General features: G+C 36.2%; 1 non-coding gene across 1 annotated transcript; it reads right to left on the bottom strand.

Moving 5' to 3' along the window:
- Nucleotides 1–324: 324 nt before the first annotated feature.
- Nucleotides 325–431, bottom strand: LOC147002082 (U6 spliceosomal RNA). The gene has a single exon (XR_015044571.1). It is a non-coding gene; the product is annotated as a U6 spliceosomal RNA (small nuclear RNA).
- Nucleotides 432–14,148: the final 13,717 nt, after the last annotated feature.

Below are 14,148 nucleotides of genomic sequence, written 5' to 3'. Positions count from 1 at the left end.
TTGACATGCCCTAGGCTATGTTACATGTCCTATGCTAAACACTAATAATGGCTCTGAATCAATCTTTCCCTCCACTCTCAGTGATCAAGGTTGTGCTTAGAGACTCTTTGTATAGCTTCAAGTCTCCAAAGAGAGGCAAGAACAGTGGAAATGAACACAGAAAATTTTCTGAGCCCAGTTCTTGAAACACTAAAAAATTGTGGGTCATATGCCCTGAGGAACATGCAAACTATAGTACATCATTTATTTATTTTCTTTCGTAACGTTTCACTAAAATTTCTCTATGCTCTTTTTTGATAAAATTTATTTGCCAGGAACTATGATGAACATAAGGAATGCTTGAAAGCATGAGTGTTGTTCTTGTACAAGGGCTATTGCTAATCTTCTCTGTGTTGCTGCAAATATAGCATATGTGGTACAAATGGGAGCATTATATATGTATTATTAATACATACATACATATAATTATTTTATTTATTTACATCCAGCCATTGCCTCACTTCCCTGTCCCTATTCCTAATCTCACAGTTCCTCATCCCACTCCTCCTCCCTCTTACCTCAGATCAGATGCTCCCAGGCCTCCCCCTTCCCTTGAGGATTAGACACATCTTCTCCCACTGAGGCCAAAACAGCCAGTGTTCTGCTCTGTATGTCCCACAGTGCCTTGGACCAGCCCATGTGTGGTGCCTTGTTGGTGGCTCAGTCTCTGGGAGCTCCCTGGGGTCCAGGTTAGTTGAAACTGATGGTCATCCTGTGGGGTTTCCCTCCCCTTCAGTTTTTAATTTTCCCCACAATTCAACCACAAATATCCTCAACTTCAGTCGAATGGTTAGGTGTAAGTATCTGTGTCTGTCTCTGTCAGCTGCTGGTAGAGCCTCTCAGAGGACAGCTGGCTTCAGCCTCTTTTCCATTTTTGTTCCTGAAGTTCTTTTAGACAGGAACAGTTCTCAGTCAGAAATTTTGACTGTGTGTTAGTAACCCCATCCCTCCACTTGAGACCCTGTCTATCTACTGGCGGTAGACTCTTCTAGTTCCCTCTCTCCATTGTTGGACATTTTGGCTAATGTCACCCCTATTGAGTCCTGAGAGTCTTTCACCTTCTGCATCTCTGATACTTTCTAGAGGATTCTCCCACATCCCATCCCCTGAGGCTCCATATTTTTATTCATTCTCCTGGCCCTCTGGGCTTCTCTCCAGTCCCCCAGTCCTCATACATGACCCTGTTCTCCATTCTCCTCCCCTCCCCTCTCCCATAGAGATCCTTCCCTTCCTCTGTCTCCCATGATTCTTTTCTTCCCTCTTCTAAATAAGACTGAAGCACCCTCACCTGGGCCATTCTGCTGGTTACACTTCTTATGGTCTGTAGGTTTTATCTTAGGTATTCTGTACTTTTTTGACTAATATCTACTTATTACTGAGTACATAACATGAATGTTCTTTGGGCTCTGAGTTACCTTACTCAGGATGATATTTTCTAGTGTCATCTATTTGCCTGCAAAAGTCATGATCTTCTCATTTTTAATAGCCAAATAGCATTCCATTGTTTAAATGAACCACATTTTCTGTATCTGTTCTTCAGTTGAGGGACATCTGGGTTATTTCTAGCTTGTGGCTATTACAAATAAGGCTGCTATGAACAAAGTCAAGCATGTGTACTTGAGGTATGGTAGGGCATCCTTGGGAAATATGTGCAAGAGTGGTATAGCTGGGTCTTCAGGTGGATCAATTTCTGAGGAACTGATTTCCAGAGTAGTTGTATTAGATTGCAACCCCACCAGTCATGGAGGAATGTTGCTCTTTCTTGACATCCTCACCAGCATGTGCTGTTGAGTTTTGATCTTAGCCATTCTCAACTTGTAGAATTGTATGTCTTGCTTTCCAGGGTTTTCATTTATTTATTTAGACTAATGACTGCTTTTCTATACCAGAGGCATTTGATAGTCACTTGTGTTGGCTATGCAAAACTTTGATTTCCTCATCTTCCTTAGCAAAACAAATTAATCAGCTCCAGATGCACTTGAGAGTTTGTTATCCAAGTGGAAAAGTGCTTCATTGTTCCAAACAGTGAAGAAAATCACGTTGTTGTGTTTATTCATTTAAAGATGGGTTGCCATAAACACCGCACAATTATATAACATTTTTTAAGGAAACTCTCAGCCATATCATGAATTCATTTCAAGAAAACTGGGTACTTGGAAATGTGAAACCACTTGTGATTTCACATGTTGAAAGATGGCAACTAAATGATATCCAAAATTATGATTGAGAGTTTGTTTCTAGCAAGGAAAAGTATGTAAAATTGAGATGATGAGAGAAATGCCACTAAAGAACGATGTTATGAAACTATCCAAATTGTCAGAGGGGAAGAGCATGACAGTAGTGAGAGATGAGATAATGCTGGGAGCCTGGGCATCTTTTCCTGATGAACTGGGATATTTTTGATGAACATGGCAGGATTATTTGCCACTGTAACATTTTTATAATAGCACTGGTTAAACTCTTGACTGAAATAACTACTCAATGTATATCTTTCAACCTGAGTAAAAATAAATACATAATTGATAAACAATCTTAATCTAAGACCTAATATTGCTAAAGAAAAATGGGTCAAGTACTTCAAGCATATGAACAGGCAACCATTTTAGGAATAATACTATAGTGCAGGAAATAGCTCTAGAATTATGAAACAGAATTGCATGAAATAAAAAACTCCTGCGAAGGAAAGGAAATAAGTAGAATTAACAGACAGATAAGCAATAGAATGAGAAAAAACTTTGACAACTCTATAGTAAACACAAGATTTGCATATAGAATTTGTAAATAAATGTCAAAATATGGTCCAGAGAAATGGATCAGCAGTTAACAGCACTTGTTTCTCTTGTAGAAGACCCAGATTTAGTTTTGGACAACCATATGGTAGCTCACAACAACCTGTATGTAGTGTTAAATACATGGAATCTGATGTTTTCTTTTGGCCTCCCTGGAAACCAGCCATGTACATGATTCACTTACATGCATGCGTGTGTGTGTGTGTGTGTGTGTGTGTGTGTGTGTGTATGTGGGGGGGTCATTATCTATATGCATTAAAATATATAATTTTGCTGCAAACACTGTGGAAGTCAAAAACAAGGTTTCTCAAAAAATTAAAACTAAATTACTATATGATTCAGCTAAATATCTCCTGAATATATACAAAGGATTGCAAGTTCTGCTACAGAAATACTTGCACATCCATGTTTGATTTTGCATTATTTACCTTAGAGTTACTTTTTATATTGATGAACTATATGATTTAAATGCCCTAGCCCATATCATTAATAGTTAGGTCAGAAATACCTAGAAATAGATTCTGGCACATCAATTCTTAATAAATATTTTTAACTAAATAATGACCCATCAAAAATGTAGCTTATTTATTTGGAGGGAATATATATATATATATATATATATATATATATATATATATATGTGTGTGTGTGTATATATATATATATACATATATTCTCTGTGCAGTATGATTTACAGTGTTAAATTTTTTATGTATAACATATTATTTCTGTTGTATATATTTAAACATTGCCAATATATTTTGTAAATAGTTACATTACACATAGAAGTGCACACTTTATTTAGTACTTTAAATTAATAGCCATTTGAATGCATGTTGTAAGGGGCTGTGCATAGATTTCTGGAAACCACAAGACAGAGTGATTGACATATTTCATTATTTTTCTAAATTCAGTATTTGCAAGGCAGTGGAGAATGGAAAGATTTAAGAAGAGTTTATATATTACATGTTTCAACTTGCTTTTCAAGGTTTCATGTACAAGCATTTTTGTTAATGTAGTGGGCTGAAAATGCAATGGATATGGGTGTGTGCATCCTAGCTCACCAAATGGTACAAGATATACTCAGTTTTGAAATATATTTTCAATCTCATTCTTAGCGCATTATATAAAGTGTTTGTGTACTTTGTGCTGTATTGCCAAACATTGTCTGTCTTTGGCATGAATAATATGAAAATATATTTACCTTACTGTTTTCAAGTAGGTAAAATGAACTTCATGTGCCCTTCATTGTAACCAAAGGAAAGAATAGGCATCAATCAACAGTTATCAATACTTGCAAGAATGCCTTGTTTGTCTATCACTAGTAGGTAAAAATGTCTACATTCAAACAATGTTTATTTCAGTAGAACTGTCACTTTTTGGCTGATATCCTTTGTGTGAAACCTTCTCACAATTCTTGGGTTTGTTTTTGTTCTTGGAAAACAGAAAACTACATTATGTATATGAAAATGGTACTAAAATGTTCTCTTCTATATTTACAACAGGAACCTACTAGTAGTCTTCTAAGGCACATAAGGAGTGTGTCAGTGTTCAACAAAACTTGCAATGGAGTTCTTATCTCATGCTTCACCTGAACACTCTTTCCTTCCATTCTTGGGAACCACCATAAATTGTAACAGCTTTTGGTGTGATGAAATAGAAATCTTATCTTAAGTGCTAAGTTCCTATTGTTTTATGGTAGAACCCCTGTAAAATTGATGTTCTTTAACAAAATGTCCCTTTGTTTTGAGTCAATCTGTTTCCATTACTTCTGAATGAATCTCCTCAAGAGTCCTCAAAGGCAGATCAGCTTTTGCCTTAAATTCAGTCTGCAAATTGATGATTTAAAGGTTGCTGTGTGTCTTACTGTAGATTTTAGGTAACTTTACTCATCCCATGTTTTTATCCTGGAGTCATGACAATATCTCTGATCATGATTTTCTTCATTTAGGAGTGGAAGACCCATGTAGCTTAATGTCCATTAATTTAAATCTTCATTTAACTACTGCATAGCTGACAATGCCTACTCTATGTCTACAGCAACTCACAGAGCACAAATACAAAAATGAAGTGAGCTACCCAGCCACTTATGTGACTTATGACAGTATAAAGATACTTTTCTTTTACAGGAGAACAACAAAGGCAGGCAAAGTTTATGCCAGGGAAGTTGCACTTTAAAATATGAGAGCCTCTTTTCACCTCTACACAGGAGGGCATCTTCTTTCCTCCCACCTACTTAATTTGACTGACTATGACCCTTTCACATTCTTATGACACATAACTGTCTACTCATTGTGTGAGTCACAGTCTTCTGTTCATGCCAAGAAAGATCTTCAAAAAGTAAGAACTTTAAAAAGACTCTAAGTGGAGTTCTCAGCAAATAGTTTGACCTCATTTTCATGAGTATTTAAATATTTAAATAATTCATAGATGTGGTTTGAGACATTATCATTTCTAAAAAATCCCCAAAGAGTTACAATATTGAATTGGACTAAGCTTTGAGAAAGAAATTTCCATGAGCAAAATAATATAAATGAAAGTAACAGACTTGAGTTTGAAAATTATCTAGAAGTCATGCATTAAGTGCCATCTCCAATAAGCAAAGCAAAGAGCATAAGAAGTAGTTTTACACTGAGAAAATATCCAGGCTCTCCAACATTATTGTACAAAGGAGCAGACAAACCTGAAATGAAGGAATACTTCTACAGTATTCTGCTTTGAAATCACAATTACATTTTTTCAGGTTTAAGATGTGTTACATTCTCACAGTCACATAGCTATTTTATTCAATTGGGTGATTATAATAATTGTAAAATATCTTGTTTCAGAAAGTTCTTTTCAGAATACCATTCATAAAATAAAATAACATTTAAAATGCTTAATTGACAAAACCATAATAATCAAATTATGAATTGTGATAGTTTGATATATCTACATATGCTATTATGATTACTGCAACTAAATCAGTAAGTCCCCCACTGTTCATACATAGAGCTCCAAAACATTCAGTCAAATTTTGTACAGTTGACCTGTTTGTTCCCATTTCTTCATCACCAATTTCTCAGGAGCCACCTGGATTTGCCAGAAATTTTGTTACTGTACCTAAACACCAGAATCCAAAACAATAAGAAGTAGAAAGCACTAATTGTAGCCCCCAGTTTCAGAGCTTTGAGTCCGTGCTCAGGTAGCTCTGTTGACTTGGACCATGGCAAGGCAGAACGTCAGGGCAAAGTTGTTCAGCTCATGGTGGTTAGTAAGGACTATGCAAAAGAGAAATATAGGGAGAAAGGAAGGTGGAAGGGTAAGGAAGGGGGAATGGATCAGGATAATAGGGAGGAAGAGAAAACCTGCCTTTGCCCACTGCTATCCTATCTCTTGGATTTGTTCCATGTGGCATTTGACCTATTGGATGAACATGAACCATGCTCAGTTTGGGTCTCTTCCCCCCCAGTTACTGTACAAATGCAGGTTGCCTCTGTCCATGCCTTTGCATGCACTGATAGAGTATGTTTCATCAGTCTTCTAGTCATCTCTGAAGCATGTCAACTTGACAAGTTTATCTATCATACTACAATAGTATGATATTTGTAATAGCCACTGATGTTTTCAGATTGTATGTCTAAGTGAGATCGTGTGGGATTCATCTTTCTGTGCTTGGCTTAGTTCTGTTATCACATTGCCTTGGTGTTTATCTGTGTTGTTTTAATGGTAGAATTTTTTATTGCTCAATAAGATTTTATTGCATAAACACGATTTTAGTTTCATTTGTTCATAAATGCTTTTAAACTTTCTTTTTTCTTTTTTGGCTTAGATATTTTAAAAATGTTTCAAGGAACATGAAAACGTTGACTTCTTCCCGAGTTCCTGAATTCAGGCTATTGATACAAACTCGGAAATAAGATGTTTTATCTTACTTTGGCTTCACTTTTAACTTTTAAGAAACCTCAAACTGTTTCACATATTAGCTACACCAATTTACATTCCTGCTGTATGTGTGTCAGTATTATTTTGTCTTTTGTTTTCCTTCATATATTGTCAACATGTGTCATCTCTTAACATGTGCTAAAATGTTTCTTAACAGGTGATAGGTGTTACAGTAACAAAACTCATGATAGTTTTGATTTGTGTTTCTCTAATGATTAATGATGCTGGGCACATTTGCATATCTTTGTCTATCATCTGTATGCATTTGTTAGAAATGTCTCTTCAGATTCTTTGTTTATGATATTTCTGATTGTGAGATACATAGGTTTCTTCTTCTTTTCTTTTTTTTTTTAAAGATTTATTTATGTATTATATGTAAGTACACTGTAGCTGTCTTCAGACACACCAGAAGAGGGTGTCAGATCTCATTTCAGGTGGTTGTGAGCCACCATGTGGTTGCTGGGATTTGAACTCTGGACCTTCAGAAGAGCAGTCGGGTGCTCTTACCCACTGAGCCATCTCACCAGACCCCTTTTCTTTTTTTTTAATGATTCATTTGTTTTTATTTTATGTGTAGGAGTGTGCTACCTGCACATTAATACATGTGGGTATACCTGGCACCAGAAGAGGGTGCCAGAACTCCTTGAACTGGAGTTATTGACAGCTAGAAGCCTTCATGTGGGTGCTGGCATGCAAACTCAAGTCCTATGCAAGAGCAGCAAGTGTTCTTTACCACTGAGACATCCCTCCAATCCCTAAAAAAGTCTTTTATACATTTTATATATTAGTCATGTACCATATATTGGTTTGCAAAAACTGTCCTTCCCTTCCCTTCCCTTCCCTTCCCTTCCCTTCCCTTCCCTTCCCTTCCCTTCCCTTCCCTTCCCTTCCCTTCCCTTCCCTTCCCTTCCCTTCCCTTCCCTCCCCTCCCCTCCCCTCCCCTCCCCTCCCCTCCCCTCCCCTCCCCTCCCCTCCCCTCCCCTCCCCTCCCCTCCCCTTCCCTTTTTCCCTTTTTCCCTTTTTCCCTTTTTCCCTTTTTCTCTTTCCCCTTTCCCCTTTTCCCCTTTTTCCCCTTCCCCCCCTTTTCCCCTTCATTTCCCCTTCTTTTTCCCTTTCTTTTCTCCTTCTTTTTCCCCTTCTTTCTTTTCCCCTTCTTTCTTTTCCCCCTTTCCCCCCTTTTCCCCCTTTCCCCTTTCCCATTTCCCCTTTCCCCTTCCCTTTTCCTTTCCCCTTCCCTCTCCCTCTCCCTTTCCCCTTCCCTTCCCTTGCCTTCCCTTCCTTTTCCTTTTCCTTTTCCTTTTCCTTTTCCTTTTCCTTTTCCCTTTCCCTTTCCCTTTCCCTTTCCCTTTCCCTTTCCCTTTCCCTTTCCCTTTCCCTTTCCCTCTTTCCTTTCCTTTCCTTTCCTTTCCTTTCCTTTCCTTTCCTTTCCTTTCCTTTCCTTTCCTTTCCTTTCCTTTCCTTTCCTTTCCTTTCCTTTCCTTTCCTTTCCTTTCCTTTCCTTTCCTTTCCTTTCCTTTCCTTTCCTTTCCTTTCCTTTCCTTTCCTTTCCTTTCCCCCCTTTGATTTCTCTTGTCTTACAGCCCTTGCTATCTCAGGGAAAGCCAAGAAAAAGGTCAAAATACTTTCCTGTATTTTCTGGCTGCAAAAACTTACATTTAAGTCTAACCCATTTTGAATTAAGTTTTGTACATATCATCAAACAAGGAACCAAGTTAATTACTTTGTCTGTGGATATCCACCTTTCTCTACATGTTGGAGAGAATTTTCTTCCCCCCTGATTTTCGACATTGTTTAATCTGTCTATGCAATATTTCTATGTCTACTATATTTTCATTGTCATATATTTGTAGACTGGATGAAATTTAATTCTTTTTCTTGGATTATTGCTCTGCAGAGATGATGCAGTATGGCAGAACTACTATATGTACAAAACTGGAAATCCATTTCCTATTCCTGATTTTAGAGAAAAAAAATTTAGCTTATGCTGAAATATATGTCTTTTCCACAGAAGTTACTGAGGTTTTTTGTTGTCAAGGAAAGATTAAATGTCAATTTATTTTGCCATCTACTAGAATCATATTATTCTTACTCTTTATTTGCTTAATATCATATGTAGTACTTAGTGATTTATATGTGTTTAAGTGTCCTTGATTCACATAGATAAGTGCTAACAGGTTCAAGTTTTATATCAGAGTTTTGCATCTATGTCTGCCTATGATATCAACTTATGATTTTCTTTTATTGTAGCTTTTGGGCACTTACAATACTAATCTCTTCCTGATAAAATGAATTTGGAAGTGTAATCTTAGTTCAGTTTTTAAATGCTTATTAAGTTCTTGATAGAGTTAGCCCAGGAAACTATTTGGCTATGTGGTATACTTTCCTGGGGCTTTGTTGAATGTTGAGTCAATCTGCTTATTCACTAGTAGTAGTATTATGTTTTCTATCTATATGTTTAAATATCAATAAGTTGTCACTTTCTAGCAGTTTATCCATTACTCATAAGTTAACTGAGCCTGTGTATGCATTGTGCACAGTACTTCCTTAATGACTTTCATGTTATATCAACTGCACGTATCAGTCTTTTATTTATTATTTTTAGACTGATAAATTTTATCATTGTTTAGTTTGCTGGCATTAAAATTATGGCTTCGAGCTTTGCTGATTTTTCCTTATTGTCTATATTTAGCTATTCCTCTAATGTTAACTGTTTTCTTCCTTCTGTTGACTTTGGACTTTGATTTTTTTGGGGTTAATTTGTTTTTGTTTGTTTGTTTGTTTTGTTTTGTTTTATTTTCTAGACTCTTGCTGTGTGAAGTTACTTTATGTGGACTAGTATTTTCTCATGGGAGGAGTTACACTAAAATTTTTCTCACCAGCTCTACTTTTGGCATATCTGATATGCTTTGGTATGCTGCAGTTGTTTTCACTGCTCTTAAGGTATTTGTTTAACATGTTAAATTTCTTTTCCATATTGTTTGCGCAGGAGCACTTTTTCATTTATAAATATTCTGAGTTGCTGGCATAATTATATTTGATTTTAGATTTGAACCATAATAGTTAGAAAAGGGAGTTCACAAGGCCTTCACCATCTTCAATATGCTGAGATTTGGTTTTTGACCCAATATAAGCATTGTAGGGATATTTCATGTGTACTTCTCTGCTGTGAGATAGAAGAGTTCATAGATTTATTGTAAGTCCATTTGATTATTCATGTTCAATATATACTAATTGATTTCCTATCTTATGGCTTAGCTATTGCTCAAAGAGTACACAGCATCCTCTTTTTTTGTATATGATTTTACTGTTTCTATTTTCAGATTTCTTAATATGTACTGTAACTGAAACTATGTTGTATATATATATACTTCTTATATCCTCTTCATATATTAAATGCCTTTATTGATGTAGTATGGTGTCATATTTGGAGGGCTTTCAATTAAATTATCTTTTGTCTAGAATCAATGCTCTCTTTTTGTTACGAGTTTGACTTCTGTATTATTTTATGTTTGCATTTCTTTATGGCTGTTGTATTGTAGTTAAGCATAACAAAAACTTAATTATAATAGCACAAATGTCTAAAGAAGTTGATGGATTGATATAAAGCCTGTGTCCTATGATTACCTTTGGATGAGCTTTTAGTGCTTGTCTATTTGAAACCCAACAAGTGATATTATAGCTACAATGCAGTGCTGCATGATGAAGACTCAAGAGATTCCAACAAGACTCTGTGATGTGCAAATGGATCAGATGGGCCACTTTATATTGGTTTCCAGCCTACATATTCTACGTGGGAATGAAATGTAGAAAAAATCTTTAGTAGAACATAAAAATCTAAGAATATTTATCATACAGTATAGTTAATTTTACATACCTGGAGAAATTTCACCTAGGTCCTATATAATTATATATGCTTAAAAAAATGAACCCAATAGAAAATTTGGCATGTTTTATATAAATTTATTAGAAACTAACTGAAAGTATTCCTTAATTAAAATTTCTCAGGTATGGCTTTTGTCAAAATAAAATGTGTTTCCATGGGATATCCCATGGAGAAAGAATATGGAGAGAGAAACTAGGAAAATAGACGACGTAAAAGGATCAACTCTCTTCCATGATAATAAATAAAATTCTAATGGTTGCTTCCCATAACGACAAAACTGCATGTACCAGCAGAGCTACTTCCTGCCTGTCACCAACAAACTGTGTTATGAGAATGTGAGGGTAGTGGACCACAGAGAACAGTCATGGAATCCAGTGGCCATTATGGAAATGCAATGGTTCCAAAGGAATGTCTGGAAAAAAAGTTTCCAGTGGGAGCCACTGAATGGCTGTGCCCATAGTGAAAATGAAAGTAGGAGCCATGGCTAGCCAAGAAGAGCAGCACAGAGCATTCCGCTGGCCAGAAGGGATGATGAAAGCTGAGTCGCCTCACTCACGCCAGGTCTGGGACAGTCTGGAGAGAACAGAAGCCAAGGTGGGGCGGGAGTGGGTAGGAAAAATATACCAAATCCCAAGTCATACGAGGAAAAATCTGCAAGGTCATTTGGGTACTCGTTACTCATTTTCTTATGAATGTAATTGTGGGATAAACTTTCAGTGATTAGCAAGAGCATGTCCTCAATGACACAGGGGCAGCTAATTGGACAGAGTGACATTTTAAAGTTATTTGCAGCTATTTTATTTATGCAGAGTATCTACACACAGGACAGCCTTTCTTAAATATGTGCCAAAGTGATTAGAGACTTTAAAAGACAAAAATAATGTCAGGTAAAATATTTTTGAATCTGATTAGTGGGGTTATGGCTATTGATTATCACACACACTTTACGTGACTCTAAAAAATTACAGGATTAAGAATCTTATTAAGAACACACACACACTCACACACGCACACACACACACACACACACACACTCACACACACACATGAGTATCCATTAGATTCAGACATTAAAAAGGTTGACTTGTGGCTTAATCATAAGGATGGGAAGAAAACTTTGAAAACTTTGAGAGAGGGAAGAGGAGAGAGACAGACAGACAGAGAGGGAGAGAGACAGAGACAGAGAGAGAGACAGAGAGAGAGAGAAAGAGAGAGAGAGAGACAGAGAGAGATATTGGGGGAGGAGAGGAGGAGAGATTATGGAATGGGGCAAGTGGAATGCACAAGGTGCAAACGTTTCTGTACCCCTTACTGGAAAGAAACCAAACAAGACAGAAGCTAGAGAAAATATAAAATGCTGACAAGCTTGGTACCTATTACCTCCATACTGGTGTTCAAAAGAAAATAGCAATTTAAGTCAATTTTATTGTGATACATTGGACTTCCATATTAGTACGGTGCTTTTACCACATATGTCTATGTGGAGAGTGAAAAGGAGAATAATACAAATGATAGCGTCATGAGAAGGGCTGGGAAAAAACATCAGAGACCACGGTTTTCTCACATTTTGTGGATAACACTGACCTCCCCGAGCTGTATACATCCATAAAATTCAGGCGTAGTGTCCTGGCCACTCATTTCAAAAGTTGTACAAGGAGACATTACGTGTGAGAGAGAGGAAATATGGCTACTTCGGAATTCTCTCTCCCTTTCCCTCTGAAACTTTTCTTTCCTCCTTTGTTGCATTTATTTTCCAGATCTGAAATGCTAATTTTAGAAAAGAACATGACAGTCAAACAAATCCATATATGAAAGACATATAAGCAAGAGGAGAGTGTTCTAATCATATGATGAGAGCCCCACGTTCAGATATAGACTGTTTCAACAAACATCAGCTTGTTTACAAAATACTGCAACCATGCAGACGGGCACTTTTACAAGAAACTTAAGTAAAGACTTGTTGTAGGTAGGCCCAGTATTATGAATTTTATAAGAAAATAATCTTAGCAATAATTTTGACATTTTGTCAATCAAAAGCTAGATATATGTTGTGGCTGGATTTCTCTCATCTTTTTAAAATGGAATTATTTGTGATCTGTAAAAATATCTAAAAGCTTCAGCAAACAGCAGGCATTTCCCAGTGCTGAAATTTTCAGCATATTTAGTTCTTAAAAGCAGACTTTATGTGACTCTAAAAAAGTTACAGGGTTAAGAACCTTATGTGAACCTGTGCACGCACTGAGCCAACATATATAAATCATAGTTTTGCTGAATGGAGGGGAGGAGGCAAAGTGTTAGGTTGTTCAGAGTTTGCCCAGCCGACATTGAGCAATTCTGTACAGCTTATTTGCTGACAGTGCAAGCTGAGTTTTACAGTTTCACATCGCAACAATCTCCCCACACCCTTAAATATCTATTAATCTCCTAGGGTTTCCACAGTCTAATGTCTAATGTCTAATGTCTAATGGCTTTGGGCTGGATGCTTTCTTCTCTTAGGGTAACTCCTCTGCATTCCTTTGCAGGTATTGATTTATGACTTTTTTTTTTTCATTTTGATTAGTGTTGTACTACCTCACAGCCTACGAGGAAGACACTGGCAAAGAGGCAGGGTATTCTCTCTCCTTCCTATTCTCTCTACAAAGGGAGACACTGACAATGAATAGTTGCCCTTGGTTACATGCTATCCTGTCTTTCTCTTCCAGTTATTGTTTTATGACTATGAGATTATGAATTTTTTTTTATTTTGATGATCATCATCTAGAGATGTGACATTTAGTTCTATGGTGAAGGCATAAATTCTATTGTCATAGCTTGTTTAAGATAGATATCAAATACTAAATTGATAATTATCCACAGCTAATTCACTGTGTCTAAATTTTCTCAAGTCACAGATTTAAAAAATAAAACAAAACATAACAAACAAAAAACTTTGTTTATTTAGTATTGTGAAACTGCCATGTCATTAAGTTTCATTCTAATTGAAAACTGATACAGTCACTCTCAGGGAGAATTGGAAGGCATTTTACAATATCAGTATTTGCAAATGACAGAAACATAATGACTCAGAAATTAATGAACACACAAATATTGCTATGTTTGGGCTGTTATATGTTAAAAATAGTTCATAGCTGTCAAGAACTTAAAACTTTCATCAAAAAGTTGAAGGTACCTATATTTCAATATTAAGTTCTATGAATTAATAAATTGTATATTCAGAATCATAATAGACTCTAAAAAGCATTTTATATCATGCTCAGTAACTTCTTTTAAAAATAAATTTTATGAACATTTTTTTAAATAAAATAAACACCACACATCAGAATTAACCAGACCCAAAGTCTACACATTTATAACTTCTTCTATACATACAGAATTTTAAATGTTTTGTGAGCGTAATGTTATTTTTGCCATGTATAGGTATGGTTGACATTATATATGCTAGGAAGATACTGGGTGTCTTGTCTTCATGCCCCTGCTATGACTCCATGATGACAGCCTTAAGTCAACAAATGA

The sequence above is a fragment of the Mus caroli genome, unplaced genomic scaffold (genome assembly GCF_978045245.1).
Source record: "Mus caroli unplaced genomic scaffold, Mus_caroli_1 scaffold_11, whole genome shotgun sequence".
NCBI lineage: Eukaryota > Metazoa > Chordata > Mammalia > Rodentia > Muridae > Mus > Mus caroli.
Note: the sequence above shows the minus strand (reverse complement) of the source record. Positions and strands in the feature narration are given on the sequence as shown.